Source organism: Neofelis nebulosa, chromosome 2, assembly GCF_028018385.1.
Source record: "Neofelis nebulosa isolate mNeoNeb1 chromosome 2, mNeoNeb1.pri, whole genome shotgun sequence".
Taxonomy (NCBI): Eukaryota; Metazoa; Chordata; class Mammalia; order Carnivora; family Felidae; genus Neofelis; species Neofelis nebulosa.
In genome coordinates this window covers 123,392,101-123,401,652 of record NC_080783.1, presented here as the reverse complement: position 1 = coordinate 123,401,652, position 9,552 = coordinate 123,392,101, and positions in this window count along the sequence as shown.

Sequence of the window (9,552 nt, the reverse complement as noted above, 5' to 3'; positions counted from 1 at the left end):
GCCAAGGCATGAAAGAGTATTTGAGAACCTATGCATTATGGAAGCTAATGGTAATCTGGGGAAAGCAACATTTGAGAAAATCAGACACCTGCTCTTCAGGAACAAAACAGATAATAGACTTGGGTGCTAGGACAGGATTCAGGCCTGGATAGATAAGAGGAAGGTAGGAAGCCCAGTCCTGGTGGTAGGTTACCAGAACAGAGCAATGGCAGAAGTCCAGTTGTCTAAACTAGGATTTAGGGCAGGGGCAAACTAGCAGATGGCTGATGTGCACTGTGGAACAAGACCTGCCTTACTCCATGGTTCAATAAACATTTGCTGAATACCTGCTATGTGTCAGGCACTGGGTACGATGCTGGGAATACAAAAGAAGACACAGTCACTGCCTTCAGCTTGAACCCCTCTTGCTGTCTCCATAAGTCATAAAAGCAGATAGCAGGATGGTTCTTACTGTGGGCTTGGTGCCATTGCCTGCTTACATGTATTTAAGTAGTTTGGTATTAAGAACCTCTGCATATAGACCAAGTGGCTCAGCTTGGGAAAAGTCAGGGCTCAGACTGGAAGCCAAACCTGGTTGGGTCCGGCAGAAAGGGATGGAAATGTTGCCACCTGTTGAATCCCGGTCTTCCCAGGGACCTTTGTGTCCAACTTGTGACTGATACAAGTTGGCTGTGGCTCCTTTACTATTACCATGGACACAAGTAATCATGACAATCTGTAATCTCTGTGAGCCTGTCCCATAGATGGATGAATGGCCGCTGGATGAGGCACCCCCAGTGGCTTTGAGGTTGTGTTTAGAACAAGAAGCTTCCTTTCTACTTTGTATCTCCTACTTTCTCTTTTTGGGTTCTAGCCTGCCCACTGATGTTGATATAGGTTGGAGTTATGGCATTGCTTGGACCTCAGGACTGGCCAAGCGTATTCGAATGCTTTCCCTATCTTGGTGGCATCCCAATCCTGCTGATGTCCTGGGGATCTTTAGGAGAACTTTTTCTGATATTCCTTCCTCCTTTCTCCTCTGTATCGAGGGCCTACCCAGCCTTAAAAAATTATCTATTGCATGGAACTTTCCATAATAGCCATCTATTCATCATTTATCATCCATCCATCCATCCATTCATCATCCACTCATTCATTCAACAAATATTTATCAAGTCCCCACTATGTCATAGACCCTGGAGATATAACAATGAACAGCCAGCCACAGTCCCTGCCCTCATGGAGCTTAGCCACTCCAGCTATGGGGATCTTTCCTTTCCATGACCTGCTCAAGTTCTCTTTAAGGAGTTAGTCCCCCATCACCTCCTACTGTTACCCAAGCTTTCATGCATTTGGGACTTGTTTCTCTAATGCAAGTATAAGCAGAAAAAACAAGAGATGTGTCTGATACTGTTCTGATATCTGTCATAGAGCAGGCTCAGTGTGCTACACAGAGAGTGTTCAGTTCATACTTTTGAGTGAGTGTATGCAAATGTTCTGCCCAAGTAGGGATGGAAGGTTCCTTTAGTGACTGTAGTAGGGCTTTGAGACACTGACTCATCCCATCCCCAGCAGGTTTGCACTGGCCCATGGGGTGGGGACTGAGAAATGAGATGCTTTCCACAACAATCCGATCTAAGAACAAGGACTGTCACGTTACAATAAAACTGAAAAAAAGAAAACAGTGAAATATAACTCTGAATGTCCTTGTTGAGGAGCTGTGACTACAGCTGTTTTCTTAGAGTGCCATGAAGGCAGGTGACATCCTGTCATGTCACTGGGTACCTACTGCAGTCTGGTTCTGGACCAGAAACTCTCATGCAACTACAAGCTGAGGCAGGAGAATAAGGGTGAGGTGTCTTAGTCTTGATTATCAAAACCATCAAATTTCTCTGTCTTACAACTCTTCAGAATCTCAGATATTGGGCATCATTCTCATGTGTGAATTTTTTTTTTTTTTTTCTAAACTGTGACCAGGGCTGGCCTTTGGCGAATCGCAAGTTAGGAAACAAAACAGAGCAAAGCGAAAACAACACAAAGATAACTCGGGGTACCCCCAAGACTTTATCTTGTTCACTCTTCCTCCTCTCTTTCTGCCTTAGCAGAACTCTCTTTTCACCATGGTGCCACCAATCTCCAGAAAGAATCTGATAAATTTATTCACACCAAGGTGTAAAAGGCATCTATAGGGATAGAGATACTTTAAATAGGATCAAGAAATATGATAAAGATGATGTAAGAGGTATGAGAAACATTTGGGAAGGAACATAAAGTGCCTCTGAAATCACACTAATTTCAATGGCTCGATACCCCAGTTCTTGCTTTCCCTCCTTGCCTTTGTTTTCAGGCAGCTCATCTTAAGCTCAATTTTTTTTTTTTTTAAGTCAACTTTCTAGCTTTCGCTATTGTGGAGACATGAGCTATAAACAAAGGGCATGATTTCGGAGATTTCTTTTTCCCAAATGCCTCTGTGTATAGGGTTTGGTCACGTGGGTCTTTAATGGAATTGGCTAAAACTGTAGAGTTGTCAAATTTCAAAGCAGAGTTTCTTTCGCTGACCTAAAAGATGAACACATGTGATAAAGCCAGAGACTGTTCTATTATCTAGTGAATTTAGGGGTCACTAGCATGTGTGGGCAATTCAAGCCAGAAAAGTCATCACAGTGTGATAGATAACCACTGGCGGCTAGGATAATCCTGAGTTCATGAGGGGAGTGGTCAATTCTATGGGGATTGGAAATCGGGAAAGACTTCTTGATTTGAAGCCTTGATCCTGAACAAAGGTCATTTTTTCCATGAAGTCTTGCCTGATTTCCAATCCCGATGGAGTTGACCGCTCCCCTCATTTGGAACCTCTGCATGTCCTGAACACCGCCTCTTCTACGAGGCTGGGAGGCCTTCAGGCAGAGACTGGACCACTCACACTTGTATCCCCAGTGCTTATAAAGTGTCTGGTACAAAAGGATGCGATAAAGTATTTTTGAATGATTGAATAAATTCAGCCTTACTTCATTTGGGTGGATGAACACATTCTTTGTGGACTGAATATAAATCGCAGAAACTTTGGATAAGATGACTGTTAAATCTTCACTAGTCTCACCCACCTAAGGCACAGGATTACAGACATATGCAGAGGAAGGTTAAGGGTGGGGACAAGGATACTCTATCAATTTCAGCTTCCCAGATTATAGCTCAGATAAGCCATCAAGTGTGTTTTGACAGGCATGATTTGCCCAAGAGTTGGTCAGAGCTCCAGGAACCTGTGGGGAACACTCCAGATACGGTTATTTTAGTGACTATTTCCTAAGATAGATAATTCAAGTTTAAAGTTGAACCATTCCATGCAATGATTATACAGAAACCTGGGGCAATACTTTATCCTATTCAAAATAACTAAACTTGTCGGCATTGAGATAGTTCCAGTCAAGCAAGGATATTAAAACACCTCCTCCTGCCAAACACAACACGCAGCATGAACCCAGAGCCAATCTGCTAAGACACTGAAAACAAACAGAGGCGAGCAGACAAACAGCAATGTACGTTGTGTGTAGTATAGGTAGTTTTGGACAGCTTGAGCATTCTGCATCCCAGCCAAGTGGTAGAAAGTTACAGGATGTTTTTGCCTCTTGTTGAGAGAGGTGGGATTGCCTGTTCTCTCAGAGCATGGGACCTGGCCCTTCTTTACTGAGCTGAGCTCTTGTCCACTGAAAGCTATTCCTGCCCCACCGTGAGCCCTTTGGCCTCAGAATAGCCAGCTCCTTAGAGATACCTAAAAGTTGCTTCAGCCCCCATTCATGGGATATTCCTCTCCATCAACCTCACCCTCGCCCTCATTTCTAGGTGAACTGTCTGATGATTGCAAGCCACTCGGCTCTCCTTTTGGGTAGAGGGGAACACACTGTCAGCAGTGGAGAGAAAGAAATTCCCTTCCGGAGAGGATTTGAGTGTGTGATGAGAACCACCATTGACTGGGTTCCACCCCTGGGCCAGGCACTTTATACCCTCATTTCATTTAAGCATTCAAACAATATTGTATCATTAACTCCACTCTATAGATGAGGAAAGAGGTTCAGAAGGATTAAATAGGCCACCAACTCACACAGCTGGTATGAGGCTAACCTCTGATGATTCTGCTTATCCTGCTGAACGATATGGTCATCTCTCCATCGTGTTCCACAGGAAATCTCCCTTAAGGTTTGGTTCCATTTCCCCCCCCCCCCCCCGCCCCGGACAATTGAGGCAGGGAGAGATGCACCCTGGGCCACTCCTGGGATGAGAGGAGGCTCCACTCCAGAGCCCAGAGCTCTAGAGAGTGACTTCATTCCCCATCTTCATTCTCCTGTGTGCTGGGTCTTGGCAGGAAGTAATCAAAACAAGATGGATGGCAAGGGTGACCTTATAAAAAGCCCAGCCCTCAGAGCCTGTGGTCCTAGCACGGTGGCCTCCCTCTCATTCAGAAACTCCTTGGAATCGATTTTGTAGAATTGAAAAATTTATTTTCCTAATATAAATGGTTACATTTATTTTTCTTTACAACCACATATGCGTCACTGTACTAGGGAAGTGATGTCTCATAATGGCCATTCTTGGCTTTCAGGTCTTTTCTGAGCAACTACTTAGTTACTGAAGGGAAATCGCACTTAAAGGCTTGTCTTTTGACAGCGGCAGCAGGGTGATAGAAACCTTAATCTCATGTTCATCCTAGTACGACATTATTTAAGCAACATGGGAAGAAGCATGTTGGCCACTAGGATCAGGCAGCAAAATGATGCCTTAGGTAATAAACTACTTCTTAATTGTTATTTCTGCCTTTTATTAGAACTTTTCCGTCATAATCATCCATACTTTTAGCTGCTATTTCGTATCACTGGTGGGTTTTTATTTCAAAATTCTTTTTTTAATTCAAAATATTATTAACGTAGTGTTATGTGAGTTTCAGGTATACAATATAATGATTGAACAATTCTATGCATTACTCAATGCTTATCGTGATAAGTGTACTCTTTTATTTTTAAGTTTATTTTATTTATTTTGAGAGAGAGAGATTGTGTGTGCAAATACATGAGCATGGGAGGGGCAGAGAGAAAGGGAGAGAGAGAATCCCAAGCAGGCTCCACACTGTTCACACGCAGGGCTTGAACCCACAAACTGTGAGATCATGACCTGAGCCAAAACCAAGAGTCAGATGATTAATCAGCTGAGCCACCCAGGTGCCCCATGATGAGTGTCCTCTTAATCCCCTTTACCTATTTCACCCAACCCCGACCCCCTTCCTCTCTGGTAACCATCAGTTTATTCTCTATAGTTAAGAGTCTGTTTCTTGGTTTGTCTCTTTTTTTATTTGTTCACTTGTTTATTAAGTTCCACATACAGTATGAGTGAAATCATATGGTATTTGTCTGCCTGACTTATTCCACTTAGCAATAAACCCTTGAGATCTATCCATATTGTTGAAATGGCAAGATTTAATTCCTTTTATTTCCCTTTAATTCCTTTTATTTTATTCCAGTGTGTGTATGTGTATATATATCCATTCATCCATGGAAAGACACTTGGGTTGCTTCCATATTTTGACTATTGTAAATCATGATGCTATAAACGTAACGGTGCATATATCTTTTCGAATTAGTGTTTGCATTTTATTCAGGTAGATATCCAGTGGTGGCATTATTGGATCCTATGATAATTCCATCTTTAATTTTTTCTCTTTTTTTATTTTTAATTTTTTTTAAATTGTAATCATCTCCTTTCATTTCTTTTTTTTTTAATGTTTTTTATTTATTTTTGAGACAGAGAGAGACAGAGCATGAACGGGGGAGGGGCAGAGAGAGAGGGAGACACAGAATCCGAAGCAGGCTCCAGGCTCTGAGCCATCAGCCCAGAGCCCGACGCGGGGCTCGAACTCACAGACCGCGAGATCGTGACCTGAGCCGAAGTCGGACACTTAACCGACTGAGCCACCCAGGCGTCCCCCATCTTTAATTTTTAAGAAAACTCCATATAGGAAACATAGGCAGTAATTCCTTTGACAACAGCCATTTTTCTAGATTCGTCTCCTCTTTCAAGGGAAACAAAAGCAAAAGTAAACTATTGGAACTACACCAGAATAAAAAGGTTATGCACAGTGAAAGACACTATTAACAAAACGGAAAGGCAACCTACTGAATGGGAGAAGATATTGCAAATGACAGATCCAATAAGGGGTTAATATTCAAAATATGTAAAGAACTGATACAACTCAACACCAACCCCCCCAAAACACACAAAAAACCCCAAATAATCCAACTATTTCAATATTCTTAATGGGTTTTTATTTCAATATCCTTACATATTCCCACTAGGAAACTATTTTTACTATTCACTGTAATTGGATTGTTAAAGTTTCCTGTGCAAGAAAATTAGCATTTTTCCCATAGTTGGGGGGCGGGGGAGGGAAGGCAAACTCATTTAAATAAATAAAAAAAAAAGACCTTAAGAAACTCAATTGGTGCTCTTGAATTGTGATGACTTTTTCTGGTTCAGTCTTAAAATATTCATCACTCAAGGCCTCTAGAACGTGTTCATGTTACAAAATATAGTTAACTTAGTTATAGTTTATTTGGAGTATTTTTTTTATCTAGCTATATTAGAGTATATGTTTAGATATAGTTACATTATACAAACAATAGTTAAGTGAGTTACAGAAGCTAGAATATAAAATCCTCATGAAGGAGAAAGGACCCAGGGAACCCATGTCTGAGAATCCCTAAGCTCTGCAGCCTGCCCTGTAGGTCAAGAAGCAGGGGTGGAATGAGCTGATGAGAAGTCTCTAGAGACATCCTTTTCTTCTTGAAGAAGTCAGTGAGAGCAGGGGAGAGGAGGGCATTCCAAGTCTTGGGCTGCTGTGCCCCGACAGAGGACAGCCTGCTATCATGAGCCAAAATGCCACTCCATAAATGTTTGTTGATTTCCTTGAGAGAAATGAGACTTCCCAGCACCCAGCTTCGGAAATCCCAAACTCCATGCCTTGAGCAACACTTTGAATTGCGCTCAGATGCAGCAAAGGAAACGCAGCCTTTGGCGGGCAAGCTAATGTGATGGGGACAGTTGGTAATTAGACGATTCTGAAATAGTTCTCATTACACAGAGCTTGTATTTTGACGCAAACAATGCATCACTCTTCCCTTTAAACTCTGTCCACTTCCTCTGCAGACCAAATCACAGCATGACCTTTACAAGCCTCGCAGTCTGAAGTTCGCTTTTCCTTGGCTTGACTGTGCTCTGTTGTGGCCATTCTCTGTAATAATACAGTATTGATGTTGGCTCCTAGAATAATGGCTATTTCACTATGACACTGACTATGGTAACCAAAGAACCAAAGCATTATTTGAAACAACTGTTTTTCGAAAGGAGCCCAGTGGGAGAGGACCGTCTTCCCGGCTTAGAAGGCACAGTCTTGAGAGGAGACCATAGACGTTACATTTAATCCTGGAAATAAGGTAGATGATAAAAACTCATTGTTAGAGCCACACATGGCCTGTCTAAGGGAGCCTTGCCCCCAGTCCAGCCCTCCGTTCACTACACATGTCACCCACGCAAGTACGTACACACACTTACAAGGCAGCCACAGTTGTCCACCCTCTGCGAGGAGTCCTTGCCCCTTGCCTTCTTCCCCCATGTCTATATCTACTCAGAAAATACTTACTCATCTTTCTAGATTCAAGCTCAAGAATTGCTTGCTCCATAAACCTTCCCTGGCCTTCTCCAGCACCCCGTGCTGGACCAGACTCACACTGCTGGCGGAGTTGATGACGTTGAGTGTCTTCCCAAGTCCTTGTTCGGTGACTTCACATCAGTATCTTGAAATCAACCATGCTGGGAGCATTCATACCAAGGAAATCAGCACGTGCTCCAAATGAGTGCTTTTATTTCCCCCTGAAGAGCAAGCTTTTACACATTTACCAGCATGCCACTGAATATAACCCAGAAGGTTCCTTCACACAGAGAGAAAACACTCTATGGCAGTAGAACAAGGGCACACACACTCTTAGTTCTTTTCTGCTAATCCCAGTCTGCCGTGTCTATACTCACCCATGGCGTTTTTCAGTAAGAGGGCAGCTGTTTCTGTTCCAGCAACCCTGGGGGTAGCAAATCTTTTCCCTAGAAAAGATGCTCCGGGAACACAGTAAGACAAGCTGTCAGTGAAGAAGGCTAAAATGTTGGGCTGGGGGCAGTGGCCAGGAGGTAAGGGTGAGGCAGCTGGAAGCCCTGCCTCCCCGGACAGAAAGACTCCAAATCTGACCTCCTGACCTCACCGTGGCTAATAACCCTAAGCCACAAAGCTGAGGTGGCCTTTTATGATGGAGGGACTCCATCCAGTCTGTACTTTGTTATTGGCTTTGCTTTCTTAGCTAAAGGGAGGACTGGGGACCAGGGCTGAGTGTGTGCATTGGGGGGGGGGGGGGGGGGGAGGGGCAGGCAGCCGTCAAAGAGGTGCCAGCAAAGCTTTCTGGAAGGTAAGCCATAATTAAGTGATAGGACAAATGTCGAATTTCAACAAGTGAAGCTCAGGAGAATTATCTGGATATGTTTATATCCCACATGAAAACACAGGACTAATCCCCCAACAGAGAACTGATAACAGATACCAGGAACTTACCCTTTACCACTGAGACTCTCTCACTAAGGAGTTTAAAGCCAAGCTAATTCCACTTGAAAGGTGGTGAAAGTTAGGACTTTTTTTTTTTTTGAAATTTACTTGATTTCAGACATATAAAACACTGCCAAGTGAGCTCTGATGAGACTTCTCTGAAGCCTTCAGGTAAAACCAAACACAACACAACACAACAACAACCCAAAACCAAGTAAAATTTCCAATATAGTTGAGGATTATCATTAGAAATGATACATCCCTCCTGGACTCAGTGTTAGGGTGGGACAGTGATAGTCACTGAGGTTGGTATTTCTAATAAAAACGAAATTGTGTGAGCAATCCGTGGTCCTTAGTAGTATTTATTTTCAAAGCTCAAAGAGTTGTTTATGTATTTTTCTTTACTCCGTGTTCTTCAAGCCAATTAGTCATGAAGTGGTGTCTCCCCACTGTCTTGTTTTGTGGTATGTTTACCTTCAGTCTGATAGTCGAGCTCTGGCTCGAGGGAGGAGGTCAGGGGGCGATCTGCTTCCCAGAACTAAGCTTTAAAAATGCTTTTCTTTCCCCTTAGTTTGTGGCTATCGTCAGCAGGGCCACAGACAGGGCTATGTGTTCCAGAAATGGATTCTTTTCTACCCAAGCTGGTGCTACCTATGAACTCTCCCTCCCAGCCTTGAAGGAGAGGTCTAAGACGCTAAGTGTTCTTGAACTGGGCTCTCACGAGAGGGCGCGAGGCACAGTGGCAGTCCTTGAGAGAGTAGAAAAAGAGAATTTCAGTGGGCCCTTTGGGTGCCCCTGAGCCTCCCCTACTCGTCACCCCATGAGCAAGGCCCTCCAGAATCTGCTCACGAGGTTGACAACCAGCTCCCTCTGTTTGAAACCAGATGATTCCAGAAACACAGGCTCTCAATGTGTCTACGGCATTTGTGTCTATTAGCTTTAAT